Source organism: Manis javanica, chromosome 2 (assembly GCF_040802235.1).
Source record: "Manis javanica isolate MJ-LG chromosome 2, MJ_LKY, whole genome shotgun sequence".
NCBI classification, from domain to species: Eukaryota; Metazoa; Chordata; class Mammalia; order Pholidota; family Manidae; genus Manis; species Manis javanica.
The window spans coordinates 122,369,892-122,394,340 of record NC_133157.1 but is presented as its reverse complement, the minus strand read 5'-3'; the positions used below and the strand labels follow the sequence as shown (position 1 = coordinate 122,394,340).

General features: G+C 43.3%; 1 protein-coding gene and 1 non-coding gene across 6 annotated transcripts in view; one reads left to right on the top strand and one right to left on the bottom strand.

The window, feature by feature from the left end:
• Window positions 1–6,305: 6,305 nt before the first annotated feature.
• Window positions 6,306–24,449, bottom strand: part of CDC123 (cell division cycle 123) — a 112,939-nt gene continuing 94,795 nt past the window's right edge. For all 5 annotated transcript variants that reach the window (XM_073229288.1, XM_073229290.1, XM_073229291.1 and 2 more), the window contains one exon: window positions 6,306–13,378. The gene's annotated coding sequence lies outside the window, so the exon portion shown is untranslated. The remainder of the gene's footprint in view (window positions 13,379–24,449) is intronic.
• Window positions 13,801–13,862, top strand: LOC140848114 (U7 small nuclear RNA). Its single transcript, XR_012128660.1, has one exon. It is a non-coding gene; the product is annotated as a U7 small nuclear RNA (small nuclear RNA).

The following is a 24,449-nucleotide window of genomic DNA, read 5'->3' as shown; positions in this document are numbered from 1 at the left end:
TCTATCAAATCAGTTCATAGTATCATTAGCTAGTATTTGGGTAAAGAGGGAGCAAAAATGAGGTGTAATCCTTGCTCTCAAGCATTTAAATTCTGTACTTGGACCCAAACTATCCTAATGACTATAGAAAATAATATATACTTAAATATAAAAACTTCCTAGGATTAGTCTTATTAATAAAAGAAACAGAAGGCTTGGCTTGAAATTCGATTTGATCCTTCAAAGAGTTACCCAATTGTGCATTTTGTTTTGGTTGAATTGTTGAGTAGAAAATTCACCCATTTATCTACTCATCATTTACTGAGTATTTATTATGGACTGGTCACCACAGGAAGTGTCGAAGGTCTAACAACAAACAAGTGATCCTGCAGCATGTCCTGACGGGCAGGTCACGCCAGCCTCCATGTAATGGGGGCAGGGTAACAATGGGAGTGAAGAGAAGAGCGTTACAACAGGTTCTCTTCTTCCCACCTTTGAGTCAACCATGGGTTTAAAAGATGCCCGGGTGTCTAAGATGACACAGAAATAAGACCATTTTCTTTCTTACTGGCTTTCCTCAACCCTCTTTGATAGAACCTCATAATACTGAGGGGAGATGGTCCTACTTCTGACTTTAAAAGCTCCAAATTTTCTCCTGGTGTTTCCATTGAAAGAAGTCCCCCTCTGAGCACCAAAGGATACTTGAAGTGTGATACAGTCCAAGTCTAAGATTTTACTGTTCCTTTGGGAGGGCAGAAACATCCTGAAGGAGCTGTCCATGGCGATGTGGCTGCGCTGGTTCAGTTAGTGCTTTATCCTTCCTGGTGCCCACAGCTGTGGTCCTCTTGGTCACTAAACCCGTTAGCACAGGAACATTCTAGAGCACATTGTACTTATGAGGACCCCTCCTCTAAAAGTAGAATTGACTACTTATTATTCTTCAAGGGCAGTGGAAGATGGGTTCTGCTTGGAAATGGAGGTAAATTACCTACCTCAGGGGGCCAGTGTGGTGATGTTCTCCCAGCTGAGCTTTCATATGAAGCTCCAGGCTGCATATTACTAATTCTCTGTAGCTGATAGTATGGAGCACCTACTGTGCGCAGGAAGTGTGGTAAGAGGTTAACAGACACAGTGCCCCCAGTGAGGAGTGGGGAAGACTGACGGGAAAATAATGAGGTGAAACTTCGACAGTTTCTGTAATATGTGTCTCTGCCAAGATCTGTGGGAGTGCAAAGGGGTGAGCACTACCTTCTGAACGGGTCTTTAAAAGTGACAATTCTACAGGAGGGGCTGAGGCTGCAACATCCAGGCAGAGGGAACATCAAGAGCAAAGAACAAAGACAAGAATGAGCATGAAATGGAAGGGAACCTCAAACATCTACCATGTCTGTTTGCTCAGGCTGTTGCAACATACCATGGACTGGGGGTGCTGTAAAAACAGAAATGTACTTCTCACAGTTCTGGAGGCCCGAAGTCCAAGATCAAGGCACCAGCAGATTCAGTACCCGGTGCGGGACGACTTCCTGGTTGACAGACAGCCCTCTATGTCTTGACCTGGTGGAAGGGGCAAGGATGCTCTCTGGGGTCTGTTTTATATCGGCACTAATCCCATTCATGAGGGCTCCACTCTCATGATCTAATTACCTCCCAAAGGCTCCTACCTCCTCATACCATCTTATTGGGGGGTAGGTTTCAACATATGAATTTTGAGGGGTCACAAACATTCAGTCTACAGCTTCCTGTGACCATGGATAAAGTCCACTGGGGGATGTTGTAAGAGATGAGAGCAAAAAAGATGGTGGCAGTTTGAAAGGCTCTGTGTACATCATGCTAAGGAAGGACATGTCTACTAAAACTGGGGAAACTGAGGTTCATAGTCATTACACTTGTGACCTAAGGACACTTTTGCCAGAACAGGATTGGGGAAGACATTTATCTTCCTCCTTCCTACTAAGGCAGGAATGAGGAAGGAGTAACACCCAGAGTTGAAATCTTAGGAAATCAGCTTCATGATTGCCTCTTGTACCTGCAGCCTGCTCCTTGCCCAGCAGTCCAAGAGCAGAACCACCTTTGGGAGGTTTCTATTCACACACAGCCTAGCTCTATCCCCAGAATGGCCTGGAAACCCTGGTGCTTCTCACCATGGATGCTGCATAGCTAAGCTGGTTCACAGGTTAAAGCCCATCATCTACTTCACCAGCCTCTCTGGAGAGCTGGCAGCAAGCACTGCATGACCTTGAAGGCTGGGACCGAAGGGAACCCCTCCCACTATGCTGGCCCTACTTCTGGGAAGAAGACTGAACACTTAACAACATTGCAGAAATAAACCTCCAGTGCTAGGATCTCAACCACATCCACATCCGAGTTGTATTTAGTAACCCATATGGCCTTGTAAGATCCTTGCGAATAGTTGAACGTATTGATTAGTGAGGTCAAACAAGCACTCGGAACTCAAGTAGAGTTTCATATGTTGGTCTCTTACATAACCAAAATTTCCCGGTTTTACCAATATATCTCTGAAGCATCTGTGACCACCAAGCCACCTCCTACCCTGGGTTGTTGAAAACAGTGTCCAAATTCTGGCTCCATCACCAATTCTGTAACTTGAGACAAATTGCTAACCATGTCTTTGTAAGCAAGCACCTCTCCTCTCTTAACTTCACAGGGAGATGCTGCAACCCAGCTCCACTGGTTTTTTTGTCAGGACCACATGAGACGATTTAGAAAGAAGTGCTTGCAAAATGTCAAACATACCAGAAAACATTAGTTATTAAATTAATTATTATCGCCTATGGCTCCAATCTCATCAGACCTCCAGTGTTTCCAGTGTCATCTGAAGGCAAGGAGCCATTCTCCTGCTCACTGATGGGACCCAGAAACATTATAGAAGAGCTTCTGTTGCTCCCATTAACGGTCCCAGTCTCACATTGGATGGCATCATCACAGGTTTGTTTGTTTTTTTGGCAGGATTTCTGAGTCTGAAGTGCAGTTTCAGCATAAACAAAGGCCTGGCTTTGACCCAACATGTTAATCAATGAATTAATCCTTCCCTTTCCATTAACCTTGGGCCTGAAGGAGTGACTTAGCAGTGCAGGAATCAAGAACTCCGAAGCTACTTGAAATGCGCGGAGGTCCAGCAGAACAGGCAGGCAGCTCTCAGGCTCCAGAACATGGGGTGCAACCACAGAATCACCTGTGACCTCAATGCTACCTGGCCACCTTAACTTTGTTCAGTCTTTCAGTAGGTTCTACAGATCAAAATGATGAGAGACAAAAGGCAGAGAGAGAAAATACAAATGAGAGAGAGGTATGCTCTTCCTACTAGTTATATACACTGGGTCAAGCAAGGTTCCTCTATTACAATTACTTTCAAGCATTTATGGTTCAGATTGTGTGTGTTCTTCCTCTTTTACCTTCCTCAGATTTTTTTTGTAATTGTGTAAAAAACTTTCAAAGTCATACACATGAAATCTACCATTGTAACCATTTTAAGTGTGCACTCCACTAGCATTAGATCTATTCACACTACAGTGCAACAGGCCTCCAGAACTTATCATCTTGCAAGACTGAAACTCTGTACCCATTAAACAGCTCCATATTTCCCCTCCCACCTTTCACAGACTTTTAAATCTCAATTAGCTCTTTGTCATAACTGCCTTATAGTTCTAGAACCATCTGTGTTCAACTTTAAAACAACGTGCAAGCATTTCACTCCGTGTGAAGCTTCTCTTCCAGCGCAGACTGAGGCACAGTTTATGTCAGTGTGGCATGTGAAACCGAGCCACCGCAGAGAGGAAAGGACAGCTATCGGTGCTCAGGGGAGCCAAGACTTGAGCAGACCCTTTGATTGCTGATATCTAACAAGCATTGTTCAAAAAGTAAAAAATAAAAGGGAGGGGTTCTGACACTCGGCACCAGTTCTGACACTCCATCTATGTTGCTAGTACCACTTGCCCAGCCCTGGAGTTTCCCTGCAGACCACCCAGCAGGCACCCCTCTAAACAGTTTCCGAACATCCCCCCAAAATAACTACCACTCAATGGGCCCACAGCAGTCATGGCCCAGGTCTGATTAAAAATGGGTGGAGGAACTGAATAAGCATTTTTCCAAAGAAGACATACAGATTCAACAGACACATGAAAAGATGCTCAACATCACTAGTCATCAGGGCAACACAAATCAAAACCAGATGTCACCTCACACCTCTCAGAAAGGCTAGTATCAAAAATAAGAAATAGCAAGCATTGGCAAGGATGTGGAGAAAAGGGAACCCTCATGCACTGTAGGTGGGAATGTAAATTAGTACAGCCACTATGGAAAGCAGTATTGTTTCCACATGGGAAGTCCAAGATCAAGGTGTGGACCATGTGGTTCCTGGGGAGAGCTCTCTGCCTAGCTTGCAGACAGCCACCTCCTCACTGCCTTCTCACATGATCTTTCCTTTGTGTGTACATAAAGAGATTCTCTCTCTCTTTCCCTCTTCTTGTAAGACAACCAAATGCATCATGAGGGCCCCACCTTCATAACCTAATCTAACCCTCCTAACCCAATCTAACCAACCCTCATGTCCTAATGTAATTACCTCCCAAAAGTCCCATCTCCAAACACTGTCTCATTGGGAGTTAGGGCTTCCACATATGATGGACTTGGGGGCACGTGCACATTCAGTCCATAGCCCTGTTGATGTCTTTATTGAAGGGATAGTCAGCCCCCGGCTAACAGAGGTAGGATGGAAAGAAGCTTGCTGTTCAGGACAGAATAAATAGTATGGGAAAGCAATGCTATGAAGTCCTTACTACTCCACAGCTTTGAATGTACCAAGAGATAAATTATGCCCCTGGCCAGGATAGTAATATCTAACAGATCTGTTTCATCTATTGTTTGCTTTGTTACACATTGTGTACTTCCAAAAGTGACTTAAGGCACCTTAAAATAAAAGCTGAGACATGGAGAAAAAGGCAGTCATAATTATACCAGGAATCAGGGGTGGGCAAGTATTGTTATTAAACGCTAAATTTAGTCCATTCTGAGCATCTTGCGGGCTAAAAAAAAAAAGTGTGATGGCTCCCTATTCAGATAATAAAGAAGAGTTTTTGCCCCCAACTCAAATTAAATTCTAAAAGGAATTTCTTATTAAATCTAAACAACAGTGAAAACATACATTTACTTCATGTGGCTGGTTCCTGTCTTAGCCTTTGATAGAAGCCGAGAGCACAAAATACTGATTTGCAGCCAAGCAAGGGGGATTCTATAAGTCTGAACATACTCCTGTCTGATGACCAACCTTAATTCAAGAGGGAGACTCAGAGGAGGCAAGACCAGGCCCCTTCTAGTGTGTCCCTCCCCCAAGCCCCCTGAGCCTGCGTCACATTCAGCTCAACTGCTGATAAAAATGTAGATCTTGGGCTGTCCCAGACCTACTAAACCAGAATGTTAGGAGGAGGTGACTAGAAACCTACATTTTTAAAACTCCCTGGTGATTCTGATACTCACTGAACTTTGAGACACCATGATCTAGAAAAAAATAGTATGGCCTCATATGCATTTTCTTTTATATTGTGACACTGCTAGGCAGAAAGAGTTTTGTCTTCTTCGTTAGCTGGTGCCACCTACCACAACAGACAAACTTGAGGAGAGTAAGGGATCTGACATATATTCTCTTTCTGAAAGGCCACAGTTCCCAAAGCAGCAGGAACCTGACTTTTCTCAGCAGAGACCTAGAAGCCTGCCTGAAATCTCCGATGAGCATCTAGTTATAGCCCAAAGTTGTGCGCATGAAGTACAGAGGAGATAAGCCCTAAATTTAAGATAGGTGTCAGTGTCAACTGCTGTGATCATGAGAAGATTCAATGTGGTGTCTAACAGATACATAATACTGAGAAGCAATTTCTCCAGTGTGCCCATCATAACAAACAGGTGAGACAGGTGTGGTCCCTGAAGAGCGGATTCTACAAGCATACCTCCTTTTACTGTGCTTCACTTTATTGCACTTCACAGACACTACATTTTTTACAAGTTGAAGTTTTGTGGCAACCCTGCACTGCGCAAGTCTGTTGGCGCCATCTTGCCAATAGCATTTGCTCACTTTATGCCTCTGTGTCACATTTTGCTAATTTTTGCAGTATTTCATACTTTTCATTGTATTTGTTCTGGTGATCTGTGATCAGTGATGACCACTTGCTGAAAGCTCTGATGATGGTTAGCATTTTTTAACAATAAAATATTTTAAACTATGGGATGTCATTTTTTAGACATAATGCTAATAGACACTTAAAAGATCACAATATAGCATAAACAACTTTTACATGCACTGGGAAACCAAAAAATTCATTTGATTCACTTTATTGAAAAATTCTCTTTATTGCAGTGGCCTGCAACCAAACTTGCACTATCTCTGAGCAATGCCTGTATTTTTATTCTTAAGGTATCATTGATATACAATCTTATGAAGTTTTCACATGAGCAACATTGCAGTTACAACATTCACCCATATTACCAAGTCCTCCCCCACCCCATTGCAGTCACTGTCCATCAGCGGAGTAAGATGCTGTAGAGTCACTACTTGTCTTCTCTGTGCTGTACTGCCCTCCCCGTGACCCCCCTACATTATGTGTGCTAATCATAATACCCCTTAATCCCCCTCTCCCTTCCTCCCTACACACCCTCCCCACCTGCTTCACTTTGGTAACTGCAAGTCCTTTTTTGGAGTCTGTGATTCTGCTGCTGTTCTGTTCCTCCAGTTTTGTTCCCTTGTTATACTCCACAAATGAGGGAAATCATTTGGTACTTGTCTTTCTCCACCTGGCTTGTTTCACTGAGCGTAATACCCTCCAGCTCCATCCATGCTGTTGCAAATGGTAGGATTTGTTTCTTTCTTATGGCTGAATAATATTCCATTGTGTATATGTACCATATCTTCTTTATCCATTCATCTACTGATGAACACTTAGGTTGCTTCCATTTCTTGGCTATTGTAAACAGTACTGCAATAAACATAGGGTGCATATGTCTTTTTGAATCTGGGGTCTTGTTTTCTTTGGGTAAATTCCGAGGAGTGGAATTCCTGGGTCAAATGGTATTTCTATTTTTAGTTTTATGAGAAACCTCTATATGAGCAATGCCTATATTTTAAAAGCAATCACTGATACTTCTTAGTGAAGGTGATGCTTGTTAAATAGTCAGTAATAGAGTGAGGCAGTGTTACATGGTTAGTAGCATAAAACCTGCCACTTGTGAGTGTTTATACCACAGAAATCAGCAAAGGCTACTTTAAAATCAGGTTCTTTTCCCCCAGAGAGCAGGTTTGCCAGTGCCCCACTGTACAGACCGAGGAGCGCATTTGAAACACAGAGAGCATCACCTTCCTAAAACCCATGACGCAGAGGTCCTTGTCCTCCCCACATGGGCACACGCTCCTGTCCTTGCCCAGCCCGAATTTTGGTCATGGCCTACGTGGAAGGCTGTGATTCCCCAGTTGGTCAGACACCATCTTAATTCTATACAGACAGGCTCCATTTAGTGAATTTGTAAGAGTTGCTAAACAAACAAACAATTCTTCAGTTAATACATTTCTTTCATTAAGAACTCTGCTTTTTTGGTACTAGGGTATAAATTTTAAATGCAAACAATTAGAAGAATGAACTGATTCATTAAAATTCATGCCAAGGTGGGAACAATGGATGCCAGGTTTGGAGAAAAACAGGTTTGGAGAAAAGGGAAAGGATTCAAACAGCAGTTGTTTTGAGACTGAAGAAAACATGGACAGAAGGAAATGCCATAGTTGCGGAGTAGGTAGGCGGGAATGTGAATAAAATGCAGCTGACAGTGTTATTATGTCCAAGACCTGGCCTATCAAGAAGCTTATCTTTAAGGCACAAAAGCAGAAACCAGACACTGATCCATATGCAGCTCTGCGGCGCTGCCCATGAATGTCTCCAGGCATGAGGGCCCCTCACTGCGTCCTGTTAGTACTGCCAACCGATTCTGGGCTACTCTGTACATTCGGATCCTGCACTTGTCACTGCTGTGAAAACACTAGTTTACATCAAAACCAGCAGAATGTATCAGATTATAGACAAGAATAGTGCCTACTGTTGGCAAGAATCTTAGGCATAAACACTAAGGGAGAACATTTTAGCAATTCGTAGTATAAGTCCTAAAAGAATACATATTTTGACTTAGTAAGTCCACTTGAAAGGACTTATTTTAAGGAGATCATCAGACTAGTATCCAAAGATGTATGTAAAACATGTTCACTGGAGCTTTATTTGTAGAAATTTTTTTAAATCCTAATATCAATCAATGGAAAATGTCAAAACATTAGGATACCTCCAAAGGAATTCTCATTAGCCATTAAAAATGATGATGGTGATGATTAAAGATGTGAAAATACTATTAAAATGTATTGAGTGGAAACCTTTATAACCATATGTTTATTATGACACCACTTTTTCAATTACATATTTCTATATATGTATTCATGGAAAAAAAGACTGAAATACATTGGGCAAAATGGTCAGAGTGGTTATATGTCTGGATGATGGAATTTCAAGTGAATGCTTTCCTTGTGTTATCTATATTCCTAATGTCCATGCATTTATTTATATTGTCTGCATAGCAAAAGTAATACAGTTTTTGAGAGGAACTTCAATGTAAAACCACGTAAGGGGCAAGACTAGTTTATGACTGATTGTGGTTGTCAGTTTTATCCTAAGCAAAGGAGATTTAAGTGCACACATGCATAGTGGTTGAGAAAAAGTAGCACTCTCCGGGGTACAAGGATTTTCCACATTGGGCTGGATCTGGTTTCTATCTGTGTGCAATCCATCTATCAATGTGCCTTATGTATCAGTGAGAGCTATTCATTCTGAATTCACTAATGTCTAAGAAAGGCCATATTATCTGAAGAACCTCAGAAAAATGTTACAACCATTGTGTATTTGGGGGGAATGCCTAGTGCTACTTTTCACAAAAGTGAAAAATTCCCTGCAGACTATCAGCAAAATAGAACAATATTGGGCAGCAGCTATGGTCCAAACTCACCAGAAACAGCCAAGAAAACAGGGACTCCTTGGAAAGTCAACCACTCTTAGCTCCCTTCTCTTTGTGTGTCTTCCCTTCTCCTCTTTCAGCATGTTTACATTAGCTTGTCTTTCATGTTTCTTTATATACTTCCCAAAAGAGACACAGCATTAAAATTCAAAGAGCAAAAATAGTAAATACTCCTCCTCCCTGTGCCTCATTTTTTTTTCTCCCATCCTATTGAGCTTCAGCCAGTTGTCTTTAACTTAGAACAATAGTGGTGACATAAAGACATGGCTGCCACTGGGGCAGGGTGTCCCCAGTCTAAGACGTTCAGAGCCATTCTATATGGTGGACAGAACCATCACCATTACACCCAGCTAGTGCTCATGGGAACGTAACTGGGAGCCCCTTGATTCCGTTCATCAGTACCTAACATACCAAATCTCTGCTCTCCCCAACAATAGTTTTTCATTTTCTCTGCAACCAGCTCTATGCCAGCTCTTATAGAGAATATCAAGGAGGTTCCTTCTTCCAGGAATGACCAACTAGAGAGGCAGTCTGTTAAAAAATGCAAGACAAGGTATATTTTTCACCACTAAACTGGTGGAAGGGCCTACAAATATTAGTTATGGCAACAAGGCTAGTGTGAGCTGACAGGCTCAGGGAGGGCTGCTGGGTCATGAAGGGCAGCCTGGCTCAAGGTAGAGAAACGCGTGTGAGGAAGGCAAGCAGGCTGGGTGAAGGCAAGAGGGTGGCACACAGGCCCTGCGGAGAGGAGATGGTGACAGGGCTGGCAGGAACTCAGAGGTGAGGTCAGAAAAGTAGTATTGGACTAAATTAAGGAAGGAGATTAAGTCTGGGAAAGAGCCCAGGCCTGAGGCTGCAGCTAAAGGCAGGCTTCCAAGAGAGAAGTGATGAAAGCAGTGTTCTACCAGGTAGCAAGAATTTCTCAACATGATGTTTTAAGTACAGTAATCCCTAGGAAACCAGTAAACATACAGGAGCATGTCCTCTCTCTCCCGGACAAACCTAGAGTTCTCACTTTACCAAACCAACTGTGGTTTTAAACCATCTAAAATAAAGACTCTTTCTTACCCCAACCATTAACCAGCTTTCCTTTTTTAAAAAATCCACATATATTTGCAATTGCTCCATGAAGGGGGCTCCCTTGTCCCTCCAGCTAGAGGAATACCACCGTTTTTGTTCCCAAGATGACACAAGCTGTGCCAGCCACACCTCCTGGATTTCCAGATTCCAGCTGCCCCCATCCTGATAGCCTGTGGGAGGCTGGGGGAGCGTGCTCAGGCCACCACAAGAGCTGAGGCAGCAGGCCCCATGAGAGGCTAAGGGGACAAACATGAACTCCTACCTGAGAACAGCCAATGCCAAAGCTCCATCCACACCAGAGCCAACGTGGTGGCGAGGTTGTCCTCCTGAGGTGTTCCTGACCTCCGAGGACCAAAAAGCTGCTTGGTCTGGAGTGACAGTGATGCCGGGGTTCTTGTTCGCTGAGTCGAAGAATGAGCTTCGCAAACACTCAAGGTAGGAGAGCAAGGCAGAGGCTTTTATTTAGAGAGGAAGTGAAAGGACAGAGCTCCTGGCTCATGCCAGGAGAGGACAAGAGAGCCCGGGGTGGTGAGTTGTCTAGGGGTTTTATCGGGAGTTGAGAGACAAAGGGCTAGGGATGTACACCTGCTAAGTGGTCCTAAAATGTTTACCTTTGAAGAAACACTAAGTTTCTATTAGTCTTCCTGGTTATTTACAAGAATTTTGCTGCTCTGATTTCCTCCCAGGATAGCAGATTCCTGGTCTGGGAGCATGTCACTCAAGACTGCCTGCTTTGCTCCCAAGGTGGGCTGAGTTATTGCCTGTTTATTAATAAACTTACTTTTTAATTAATTGGGTTTTAAGATAGAATCCATCCCGTTTTTACTACGTTGTTTTGTGCTTGCTTGCTACATTGCCCAAGTTGCAACAAATCATTTGTTTAGGGCTGGAGGAAGAAAAGCAGCACCTGGGTAAAGTTAGAAAAATAGGCTGGGCCCCCCAGCAGGCCAGAGCAAATCTCACAATGGATTATCTTGCTTTGTTTTTTCCAGAGGCCCTCCCCCAACTCTGTCTAAGCCCATGGTCCCTTTCTCAACAGGGCCTGGAGAAAATCCTACTCCTACCCCCAGGCCCTGTGGCTACTGTTTCAATCTTCTCTACTTCTCAAAACAGCCTAAATATCATCCAAAGAAATGCCACCCACTCTTTTCAGTGACCACTTTCGAAAGACCGAAATACCCTTCAGTTTTATTTTTAAGAGTAAAAGCAAAAAATTCCTGCGTGGTTTACTGCTGTATCCCCTCCCGTGACCCCAGGACCCTCTGACATGTTCCTCTGCTGTTCTGCCATGCCCCCCACACCAGTGGTTATCAGTCTGGAATGCACTGTAATTACCTGGACCAGGAGAGCTTGTTACACACACAGGGCTGGGCCCCACCCCCAGAGTTCCTGACTCAGGGTGTCTGACTCATCTGTGGAGCCAAAACTCTGCATTGGTGATGACTAGTGACACCAAATTTCTCTGCTGTATGATATGCCCATCCATGCTTATCTGCACAGATACTCTTTCCAGGTCAAAAGTAGCTTCCTCTTAAAAGAGAGATATGGGGACAAAACAGACTTCAAAGGTGATGGCTTTCTAGGTGGGCTCACTGCCTTTGGCTGACTGCAGGAGTGAAGGAAATCATGCAGCCAAACTGCCCTGAGGTAAAGGTAGTCAGCATAACTTTCTGAGGTAAAAGTTAAAAATCTGGGTCCTCTGAACTTGTGCGCAAGTGCAGCACCAACGCCCTATAATCATAAAAGTTCAGAATCCTAAAGCTAGAAGACACCTATCATAATTCCCTCATTTTAAATATGAGGAAATGTCTGAGACTCTGAAAAGTTAAGTAACTTATCCAATATCTCAGAGTTAGTGAGCAGCAGGCATGAGATCAGAGCCAAGGTTTATTATGACTTTTGAAAACCACTTTGTCTTGTCACATGTTAAAAGGAAAGGAAGAGTTTTGCCACCACTAACTTGCAACCAACTGGCCTTCCCGCCAACAACGGTTATAAATGCAGCGAAGTCAGCAGACAGGAAAAGACGCAGGTACAAAGTGTACCCGTCACCAGAATTAAGAAAAACAGCTAATAAAGGCATTGGTTAATTAATCATTAATTAGTAGTAAAGAGCTTAAAATGGAAGAAGTAAAACTGTCATTATTTGCTGATGGCATAATTGTCAATGTAGAAAAGCCAAGGAATCTGGAGAAAAAACAAAAAAGAACAAAACAAAAAACACTAACAGAACTAATAAATGAATTAGCAAGAACACAGAATATAAGATGCACATACAAAAACCAGAGTAGGTGGGCGTGTGAGCGGGAGGGAAGTGGAGAATCAGGGAAAGAGCAGCGGCTGAGGTGGGTGTGGGACTGGGATGTGTTTGTGTGCTTGTTATGAAACAGCCTTAAGCATGTTAGGCATATACGTCACGTCAAACAGCAATATAAATTCCAAACAGTATTTTATAATTAAGTACAAAGACTACAGAAAAACAAATCAAAATATTTTTAAAATATCTTTCAGAATAGGTGGAAGGAGATAACTTTGTTTAGAAGCAGTATATTAAATTAAAAAGTTAGAAACCACTATATCTGACTACATGCACTTTTCAAACTATGTCAACAGTTAAAATGCAAAGACCAGGAAAGGTATTTGCACCAAATCTAACAAAGGGTTAATATCTTTATTACTATGAGAAAAATCTTTATTGACTTTTTAAAATGTCTCCAATGGATAAATGGGAAAAGGATATAAACTGATGATTCAAAGAACTATAGCCAGTGAACAAATATATGAAATAATGTTCAACTGTTCTAATTAATAAAAGAAGTTAAAATACTACATATTTATTTTGCTGCTAAATTAGCAAAAAAAAATTTTAGTTAACATAACTAATGCTGGCAAGGATGTAATTTATAAAAAGATGGATAAAGAAAGTGATAAATAACTATATTTCATTTATATATTATAAATTAGCATAATTATTTTCAAGTCATTTTGACACAAGGCATCAACTTTCATCAAAATATTCACTTTTTGTTGTCTGGAGTCAATGACATTACATTGCAGATGACCTGTGGATAAAGATGTTTGTTGTAGAGTTAGCTGTAATAACAAAAGACAAAAAAAAAAAAAAAAAAAGGAAGCACTTTAAATGTCCAAATAAAAAGGGAATGATCAGGAATCTTGGCTAAAAGCTCAGGCCTGGAATTAGACCCATGTAGAACCTCAGGTGTGCCCTCCTGGACTGTGTTAGCAATCGCTCTCCAAAATTCCTCACCTGAAAAAAAGAGGTAAATAATATCACCTCCCATCCTAAAGATGTGGGGAATATATGATATAAACATGGAAAGCACATGGAAGTCAACTTAGTGGATTATAGTCAACACAGGACATGTTAGATATTATTTTTCCTTCTGCTTGACAAAATACTATTTATCCACAAGAAGCTAAAAGCATGAAACAGAAGTCGGGAGAATATATTTAGCAAAATGCATTTAATATGTTAAGTAAGAAAAAATTCCAATCACAAATGTCGCATTGGCACTACAATTATAGTAATCCATCTATCTTGAATAAACTATATGTGACTGCAGGGAGCTTGATATAGCTTTGTTAGAGTGAAAAGATTACGGACAAATTATTTTTCTTTGCATCTTCCTATGAACTTGTAATACAATTTTCATACATAAAAATAAATTCAAGTGTTACAGCTCTTTTAGAATTTGTCTAGTAGGTTTTCCAGTATTTTCTGGAGAACCCCCCACAAAAAAAAAAATAAATAAATAAATAAATAAATAAATTCAGAGCAGGAAACACCCTTTGTCAGACCCTAAGTTCCAATTTTTGGTTCAGGAACCAGGAGAGGCAAGAGCAGTTGGCCTGGGCTGCTTGTTGCCCATGACTGACAGCTGGGCCAGCAGGCCATCTGCTTCTTGGTGTTGACTTTGCTGTGCTCATTATGGGTGGCCTCTCTGAATCCTATCTAAAAGACTCCACTTTTCAAGCTTTCTTACTAAATTAACAGGCACTATCATCTGTCTCTCTTGTCCTCACCTTTAGATTCTGTCCCTAACCATACTACACAAACAGGTAGATGAAGGAGCCGCAGGAGAGGGGCCACATTCTGGGATGCCTCCTCAATCCTCACAGACGAGAAAAGGGGTATTTTCCAGGCCCAGTGTTCCTGGAAGTTTCTTTCCTATTATTCAAAAGCCCTTCTGTCCGTGCCTAATCTAGACGATTAAGTAGGGCTTTGCTGTTTAACTACATCATGCCCTGTGTGTTGCATCCTCAACTCAAATTCAGCTACTGTTTGTGGAAGTGACTCTTCTTTAATTTTTCTACATAAGTAGCTAATAGTAGTTGCAACTAAAACCTGCTTCAAGTATAAACTTGAATTATAGCAAGTGAAAATAGTGATGTATTCATATTGACAGCTGTATCATAATCAAATCCACAAACATTTTATTTAGCATATATTGAGCATCTGCTGGGTACCAGACATTACACAAAGTTACACAAACATAAATTCTCATGATTAACAAAAAATTTAAAGATCATGTCTTCCAACCATCAAATTGGATCTTGGCTCTGATTTACAATATCTCCATCAAGACTAAGTCTTAATGGTGAGGCCCACAGATCTATAAGGCAGTCCATCCTACTTCTGGACAGCTCTGTTAGCAAGTTCTCTTGGAAGAATTCATAATTCACCATCACCAGTTACACTGAGGGACTACAATTAGCTATCACCTTTCTTAGAATATGAGTTATGCCCATGCCTTATACTGGCAGGTGTCCTACCTATCTCTCACCCTGTGACTCAGCAGTGGTAGATGGTTTTTAGGCCCGGAAGTTGATAATTTACCAAACAGGTGTTCTAGACTCTGTACCATGTCAGAAATATGTAGTTCTCAGGTTAGTTAAAAGGGTGTCTAAGTGCTAGGTTTTAGGCGTTGAGCTGGTATTCAGTCCAATGTAATTAGGAGCCCAACAGGAGCAAATTAATCTTTTAGTCTCTTGGATGATGAGTCACAAATTCCATATAAAAGGCCCACTTCCAGCCTCTGGCATTGAAGATTAATGGCTTTTCACCCTGACTACGTGTTTGATCCTCTAGAGGCAAACACACTTTCAAAGGGAGTTCTGACCAGAAGTTCTTACCCCACCCTGGTTAAGAAGAAATGCTTTCCCTAAGAAGCAGAAGTTCACAGGGGTGGAGAGGCTTCATAGCTGAAGAAAATGGCCTAAAAGAAAAATTTTATTTAAATTTTTTAAAATTAAAGTAATTATGCTATGACTATGAAGCAAAGTGCTCAAAATTTTTATGGGAAATAGCTTTTACTTTAGAACTCTCTACCCACTCAAATTATGGATCAAATGTGAAGGGAGGCAACTGCTGGACATGCAAGAACTCAGTAGGTTTAGAGCCATGTTCCCATCATGACAAGATTACTCAAGAAACTACTTTGGCAAAACAAAAGAGGAATGTGAGAAAGGGAAAGAAGTGGGATTAACAGCAAGAGGGGCTGGTAAGTGTGACCCAGAAGACATGCCACAAGACTGGACAATTCAGAGAGCCTTCTGTCAGCAGTGAAATTCTAGCACCAGATGACTGCACTTCTTATCCATCCGTCCATTTCCACTTTGAGGGGGCCTCCTTAGAAATATTTCTCTAAATATTTTTAGAGCCCTCAAAAAATATTTCTCTCCATCAAGCCTGGTCTTTGATCCATCTCATCTTCTTCCACAGTGATTAATTCACTTAGGTATAACAACAGTGTTCCACTGGGGTTGACAAAGTAACTCTGACATAAGAGGGAGATACGAAGTGAGTAGGCCTCTTGCCCTGGCCTGGCAGTTTTCAGGTAGTCCAGCCTTTGTAGGGATTTCTTGCTGCAGGAAAGAGAGAACTGCTGAATTCCAAGCTCTTGAATCTGTGGTGACTAATTTCTGAGCCAAAAGCCAGGACATAAGACCTGACTATTAAGTTAAAATATACTTATCTGAACAAAATGCACAGAATATTTAAAACCAGATAGTTCTTGAAAATTCAGGATAGCTGGCTCTCAGTATTGCCCCAAGATATCTGCAGAAGAGAGCCAACGAAGGCTTTTGAATAGCAAAGGTCCTTGCCAAGCAGATCCTCTGAAGGTGACCCTTTCCCATGAACCTTTTCTTGTGCTTCCCGCAGAAGGGTCCTCCCAGGGACTCCCACCTGGGCAGGGTAAAGACCATGCTACTGTGACAGGTTGATAACTGGGCGCTCCTTTAAATCCACATTCTTTAGGGATGTGTTTGATGATTATGAAAGTCGGTATAGGGGGGTTGGGGGAAGAGGAGGAGATACTGATAACTCAGGGTTTTCTCTTTTGTCCCTAGAAACTTAGCTCAGACCCACACTGTGTATCCCACTTGACAAACAAGCTCTTCAGCTGGAAGGCAGTTGGGCAGCTTGTTATTACCCAAGTACGCTCTTGGGGGTAGGGCGGGGCAGGGGCTGGGGATCCTACCTTCACCTTAAGCCATTTATCGAAATATTTCTCCCTACTCCTTAGAATATTCTACCTCAGAATGGTTCCGAAAAATATAATTTTCCTATCTCCTTACATTTCCATGATATTTTAGTGTTTCTTGCAGACTGATGCCTTTTAACAACCATAGAGCTAACCAGTCTATCCTTCAATGTATTATGATCATGAGCCTTTAGGAAAGACCACAACTCCAGTAATGCATATTCAGAGGATGAACCTCTGGGCCTACCTCTTACCTCCAGGGCTGCAAATGACCTAGAATGCTCCTGTGCAAGCTAAGAGAGAACAATAGGACCTGGTAGACCTCCCTTCCCTCTGGAGGTTTTGTCATGTTTGGGGAACTCTGATGCAAGAGGGAGATAAGAAGTGAGTAGGCTTACCTCCCCACAGAGATGGTTTCATACCCAGTAGACACCTGCCCCAAATCCAGAGAAGCAGTAGGAGCTTTGTAAATATTTACCTGGCTACATGGCAACAGGGCAGGACTAGTTAAGAGTCTATTGAACCTCAAGGATACATACACGCCCCAACCTCCATTCTCTCCACACACATAAAAAAGGCTACATCCTTTTCTGTGGCTTTTTTTCCAAGTGTTAAAAACCATGTGAATCCCTTCAGTATCCAAATCACCCATTAACCAGGATGTAAGCATCCAGGGGAGAAAATGTTAGGTTTGCTTTTGTGTGTGAAGGGAACAAATGTCACCTGGCCTTGGCGTTCAGACTCAACCTTGCAAATGAGAATCACAGCGCTGCCGACTTTCCAGTTATGCTGATCTTCCACAGGTAAGTTAAGGAAAACAAGGGTTTGGTTCTTAAGCAAATCCACAACAAACATGATAGTTCAAGGACCCAAAATACAATCTTCCACCAGAAGCTGAGAGGAAAACCTAACATATACCTCCAGGGCCCAGCCTAACTAAGCCATCTTCTTCTCAAAATATGAAACTGGGTTTGGTGCTGTGACCGGGGCATGTCAGAGAGGCTTGGTTGAAACACAGAGTGCATATAAAGAACATGAGAAAGAATTTAATCATCAGAAGTCCACAGGGCAAGACCACGGGTAACTAGCATTATCAGATTACCATAGGCTGCTGCTCTGAAGTCCGAGGACCTAATGTTAAGACAAGCACTACCACAGCATGAGCTTTTTTATTAACTACCACTTGCATGCTGCCATCTTGTGGTGAATCCCTTCAGCAACTTAAAAGAAACAGACTTTTCCACTTCATACATTCCATCAAGTGCAGTATTTGGACTATTTTTGACAGGTTTAAAAACAGCCTGAGCTTCCACTTCCTAATTTTAAAAAAAGAGTCTATGATACATTTTCCACTGGATCTAAGAATTAATAAATACTAACTGAGATTTCCCCATCTCAGAGTCAGCAATCATAAAATCCAGTGTCTTGCAAATGGGTTTCAGCCCCAGGCAAGTTTGCTATGGATTCAATGTGACCAAAGAAAATCACAGCAAACTTTCTTTGGGGTGAATGGGTTTATTACCAGCTTGTTATCCCAGTGGCAGGTCCAGCACTAGCATCTCTGCCTCCGCCCAGAGCACTGGGTCGAGCTGGGCCGAGCACTGGGCCGAGCAACAGGCCAGTTACATCATCAAGTGGTTTAAGTTCAGTGAGGATCCTGGCCATAGGAACCCCAACTTCCCACATCCAGAAAGAAAATTTGAGGGAGGAATTTAATTATTTTACAGGAAAATATTTTTTTAGTGACAATTACAAGGTAATAGGTTCAGCCTCAAAACTATGTAATACTGTATCACATCTGAATTGTTTTAAAGGTAAGGCAATTTTTCAGCATATGGTCATTAATAGATTGGTTTCAAATAAACTGAAAGGAACTTAAGGGCTGAGCATATGGACTCTAGATTTTTCTATTTACTTTCATCTGGAGAAAGGGTAACCAGTGGTGTCTCCTTGAAACTTATACATAAAAGATGCCAGGGCATCCCATTCACTTAGGTAAACCTCACACAGCTGAATATGTGCCTGAAGAACCAGAACTAAAATGAAGGTTTCCAAATTTCTAGTCCCATGGTCCTTACTATAGAACTTGATGCTGAATTTAGATAGTGAATCCACACAGGTTAGGAGTACTGTGAAGTTCTGCATTTCATGTAGCTATGAAATCAGCTTTGCAGATCTGCAGTTGGGGAGCTGTGAGGAGACACCTGAGCAAGATGCCCAGACCAGGCGAGCTGGGCACGGGAGAAGCCCCAGGCCCCATTCGAGATTCCTTATATTCCAGCCCCACCTGTTAGCAAACACACCCCACACTGACCATCCTGTAAAACACACCAAAAGCTGCCTAAGTCCTTCTGTTACTTCATGGTAACACAGAAAGTGCTCACTGAATGCTCTTGACTGGCTGACTGATGATCCATCTCGTCGATCACAGTGAGCATCAGGAGAACCCAATGCCTGTACCACAATGGCCATCAAATAAATACCAGACTGACTGCATCTAAAAAAATGAAACCAGAGTTCTCTCTTGCCCAACGTCTGAGTTCTTTTGTTCTGATTAAGGTTAACTAAACATTTACTGGTCTGTTCCAGGCAGAGTTACATTTATTGTCATTGTGGCTAAGTTTGGGCAGCCAGCCTGGCTGACTGAGACTATCCTTCGGTGAATACAGGTCATCATGGTGGGAAGGAATCAGTAGTGATGGGTGGGAGGTGTCCCACTTAGCTCTCAGGGAATGGGGATGTAGGTGGGAGGCCTGAAAATAATTTGCAGGTCAGAAGGGCATCTAACTTCAGCTCTCTGGAAGTCAGGTGCTAGCAACAGCTTAAAAGGTAGGACAGAGAAAGCTACAGACCATGCTAATGGCCAGGTAAGAGACCCAAGGAGGATGAGGTTGGAGAACACTGAGATCAAAAGCCATGCAACTGGAAGTTAGCCATCAGTTTCTGAAGGGAGGCCCATCAAGGAAGCCCCAGGCAGCCCAAGAGCAGAAACTATTTTGGTGAGATTCTTTAAGTGGAACAAAAGAGGAAAGCAGGTGGACAGGAGGTCAGTGGGATGCATGACTTTGGGGATGTGGTAGCTCCTCCTGCCCTCCATCCTCCACCTCATTGCTCACTAACTTTCAGGGAAGGAAGAGACCAAGGGTCAAAAGTGAGGCACACTCATTTTTATTGGTGTGGATAAAATGAGAGTTTCTGTGGCCAGGATTCTCACCTGGCCGTGGTTGACTAGCTCACTGCACACCTGTGGGCAATACATGGCTGTTGATTCTATATAAAGAGCTCCACCCAAGGCTCTGGGCACGACATAGTGGCAGGGCTGCAAGGCTGCAGGAGAGCAGAGCATAGGCTGGAGTGGTGGCAGCACCGAGGACAGAGGCCCAGAGGATGGCTGTGTGGAACAACTGTGCGGGACGACTATGTGGACAGAGGGGCCCAGAGGCAGAGACCAGCTTGCTGTATGCAGACTCCCTCTGAGTGAACGGGATTTTAGTGACTGACCTGCTACCTGGAAATAAAGTTGGGTATAATCTTTTCACCCCAAAAACGTTTTGCTGTCAATTTCTTTGGTCACATTGAATCCATAGCGAACTTGCTCGGGGCTGAAACCCATTGGCAAGACAATTGGCGAAAGTCAGGGTTCACTGTTGACCAAGGAAAAAGACAGCCTGCCCTTATGGGAGGGGTGCTTCAGCGGGCTGCACCTGTGAATGGGGAGACAGTGGATCATCCCAGTGGGTATGTGGTCTGAGGTGGCTTGCCTCCTAGAGGACTGGGCCCCACCCCAGGACTGGAGGCAAGTGGAGGTGACACCTGAGGCAGTAGGGGTAGCTCTCGGTATCCTAAGCAGATTCTTTGAGAAGCAGAGTGCCCATGAGGCAGCAGGGACTGTGGGTTGGCTGCTTCTCACAGTATTAAAAAAGTCTACAGAAGAGACCCAAGAAATGGTGGCATGAGAATGCGAGCTGCAAAATTCTGTGGATTCCCTGAGGAAGGAGATGGCATTGATGCAAGAGGCAGCACGAGAGCACCAGCAGCAAGGTGCCATTGGAGACGAGACGGCAGCACTGCCAGGTGCTCTAAAGGATGAAGAGGCCATCAAGGAAAAAGACAAACTCCTGACAGAAGCAGAGGCAGAGGTGGCATGAGAACGTTAGCTGTGAAGCATTGAGCTGAAGGTAAGAGAGCTTCTGAAGACTGAGGTAGCATTGTTGCGAGGCACAGTAGCAGAGGAGGCACTTGGGGGAGTGGAGAGAAAGGTGCCATCAGCCCCAGAAATGGAGGAGCTGGGGAAGGATGAAGGGGTGGTGCCAGAGGAACTGGCCCCTCCTGTATTGAAAGCATGCCCAGTGGTTGTAAAGAAAATAAAGACCCAGCAGCTGAAAGTTCCCCAAGGAGAGGAGCAGCCCCCTCCCCAGGTGGTGGAGCACTCTATGCTCCGCCCCTATACTCAGGCTGAGCTGGTGGATTTGGGCTCCTGGTTTAGGCAGAAGCCCTCGGAGTCAATATCAGCTTGGATCCTGCGTCTGTGGGACTTAGGGGTGGATGGAATTGTTCTGTCGGGATCAGAGATGGGAAAGCTGGCTTCCCTGACAGTGCAGCCGCCTTGAGGCAGCGATTACAAAATGCGAGGTGACACATACAGTAGCTGAAGCAACGAGAACCTGGAAAGAAATAAGACCTGTTACTCAGGAGGAATTTGAGGGGCCTCGTGAGGGTTACAAGGACCCAGAGATGGGTTGATTTGATACGGGCAGGAGTAGATAGAAGGAAATTAGACCAAATAGGATCTTACTGGAGCTATGGCAAAAACTGAAACCAGAGCAGCAGTTCAATCCATTAAGACCAAACAGGCAGAGGTCAGAGACAGAGCCATGAGTCCGGCCTGTGTGTCTGCCAGACTTTTTGCTGGAGAGGCTGGAGAACAATGTTGGAGCTTCCTTGCATGGGGACCATTGCAGAGGACTAAGGGCACATAGATTTAGAGGAGAAAATCCTGGAGGGGTGGAGTGTGGATAAAATGAGAGTTCCTGTGGCCAGGATTCTCACCTGGCTGTGGTTGACTAGCTCACTGCACACCTGTGGGCAATACATTGCTATTGACTATATATAAAGAGCTCCACTCAGTGCTCTTGGGCAACACAGTGGCATGGCTGCAAGGTTGCAGGACAGCAGAGCAGAGGCTGGAATGGTGACAGCGCCGAGGACAGAGGCCCAGAGGACAGCTGTGTGGGACAACTGTGCAGAGAGGCCCAGAGGACACCTGTGCAGGATGACTGCAGAGAGGCCCAGAGGACAGCTGTGAGGACAGAAGGGCCCAGAAGCAGAGACTGGCTTGCTGCATGCAGACTCGCTCTGAGTGAATGAGATTTTAGTGACTGACCTGCCACCTGGAAATAAACTTGGGTATAACCCTTTCACCCCAAGAACATTTTGCTGTCAATTTCTTTGGTCACATTGAATCCATAGTGAACTTGCCTGGGGCTGAAATCCATTAGCAAGACAGTTGGTCTTAACAGCCAACAGAAAATGTTAGAAGAAAAAAGAAAGTGACTAAGGTTAGTGAGGGTAGAGTGGTGACAAAGTGTGGATATGGGTTATCCATTTTCTTCATCTGTTATTACCAAAATAACCCAGGGACATATCTTGATGCCACGAGCTAGAAGGGGAGAGGCCAGAGAAGATACAGATGCAGGAGAAGAGCCTAGGGTATAATTAGGCAGTAGGAGGCAAGTTGGAGAAGGGAATACAGACTAGGGGGAAGCAATGGAAACAGATGGAGGGCCTGAGGGAGGAGTTGGAAGTAGCACTTAGGAAGTCACCCTGGGAGAGGAGGGAGATAGCCATGCTCCCAGTAGGGCATGGAGAAGGCAGAGGGAAGAAGGAGATCACAGCTTATGGGGGGAGGCCATCACACCCTCCAGTGAATCCTGCTGTTCCCCACCCCCAAATGCTCCTGCCTCTGCCCTCCACATTGGGTCAGTGATTAAGTCACAAACTCAGGGTCAGGTGGAGTAACTGCAGCTAGAACAGATGAGAACTATAAGGACCCAGCTCCCTACTCTCCCACTTCATCTCCCAAAGAGAATGTCCATTGACCTGGGACTATATTGAATGAAACTGAAGGAATAGAAAGGGAAGAGAGAAGCAATGCAAAGGCTTTTCTAAGAGAAGAATTTTCCATGAGGCAAGAGCTGCTCATTTCTCTGCTGCCCACAGCCCACTATGTGTCACATTTTCTGTAGTCTGGTGGCAGGAAAGCCCCTGGGGTGGAGGAGGGCTTGCTGTCCCTGGTCTGTAGAAGTCAAGGCCAGTGGGGCCGAGCATCCTTTGGGAAGTTTCTCTATGGCCTCCCTACTTTCTCCACTCAACTGCCCAACTCCACCCCAATGGAACCACACATCTGGTGCAGGTGGGAGTACAAAGAACACAGGTAATAAAAATGGGCTGTTTATACATGCTTTCTGTGCAAACTCTAGGATTTATTCACAGATATGAAAGAATAATGTTCAGGAAAGCTTAAGAATGGAAATGACAAAGCATCAGTGAACTTGAAGGCAAAAATATCCAATCTGAGGAATAGAGAAAAAAAGTATATATTTTTTTAAATTACTAGAGCCACATGAGCCATACAATATCAGAAGGTTTGACATCTGTGTCATTGGAGTCCCAGAAGAATTGGTACAGAAAATATGTTTGAAAAAATGATGACACCAAACCCTTCAAATTTGGTTAAAGATATAAACTTGCAGATTCAGGAGGCTCTGTGAACCCCAAACAGAATAAATTCCAAGGAAAACCATACAGAGACACATGCAAATCAAACTGGAAAACCAAGAAAAAGAAAAGAAAAAGCTCTAAAAAACAGCTAATGAAAAGCTGTGTCACCTCCAGAGAAGGATGATTTGAACTGATTCAGAGTCCATCGCAGGAGCCATGGAGGCCACAAGACAGGAAGACAGCTCCTAGTAAGTTCTGAAAGAAGAGAATTCTCAATGCAGAATTTTGTATCCCATGGAAAGATTCTCTAATAAGAAGGCAAAATAAAGACCTTCTCAGGTGAAGGAAAGCTAAGAGAATTTGCCTCCAGCAGACCTGCTCTAAAAAACACATAAAGGAAATTTAGTTGCAGGGAAATTATACCAGCGGGAAAAGAGGACCTTCCAGAATGAAGAGCTGCAGAAATGGGTCAACACAATGCAGCTGGCTGCTTCCATATGCCGTCCACAAAAGCCTCCCTTTTCTCCCAGGGATAGCTGTATGGGAGCCTCTGTTTCTCCACCGGAATGCACTTCTAGGTCAGTGAACATTTTGTCACGAATCTCGCATTCATCTACAAAGCCTGCCATTGTGCTGCGTGTGTCTCAGTGGATGGGCTCAAAGGCTCAGGAGCCATAGCGCCCTGATTGAGGTCCTGCAACTGCCACTTACTAACAGGATGTCATTAAGCTGGTCACTTAACATCTTTGTGCCTCAGAGTCCTTATCCATAAAATGGGATGATAATGTATTTCCCTTACATGTTGCCCTGAAGATTTGTTAATATACAGTGAATAGAACAGGGCTGGGTGCATAGCCAGTGCTCAGTGTATTAATGATTGTAAGTGCTCAAAAACTGTTAGATAATTTTCCCCAGCACTAGCTGATATATCATCAGCCTTGGATTTCATATCCAACAATTATTAAGGACTAAACTAATCTCAAAAGAAATCCTATGCTGCTTGTGTTTTTGTAGGATCTACATCAAAACATTTTGAAAATCAGGGTGATCAAGAATATTCTCCTAAAAAACCAAATCTCAATTATAAATGGTATAAAACAGAAGTTGACATGT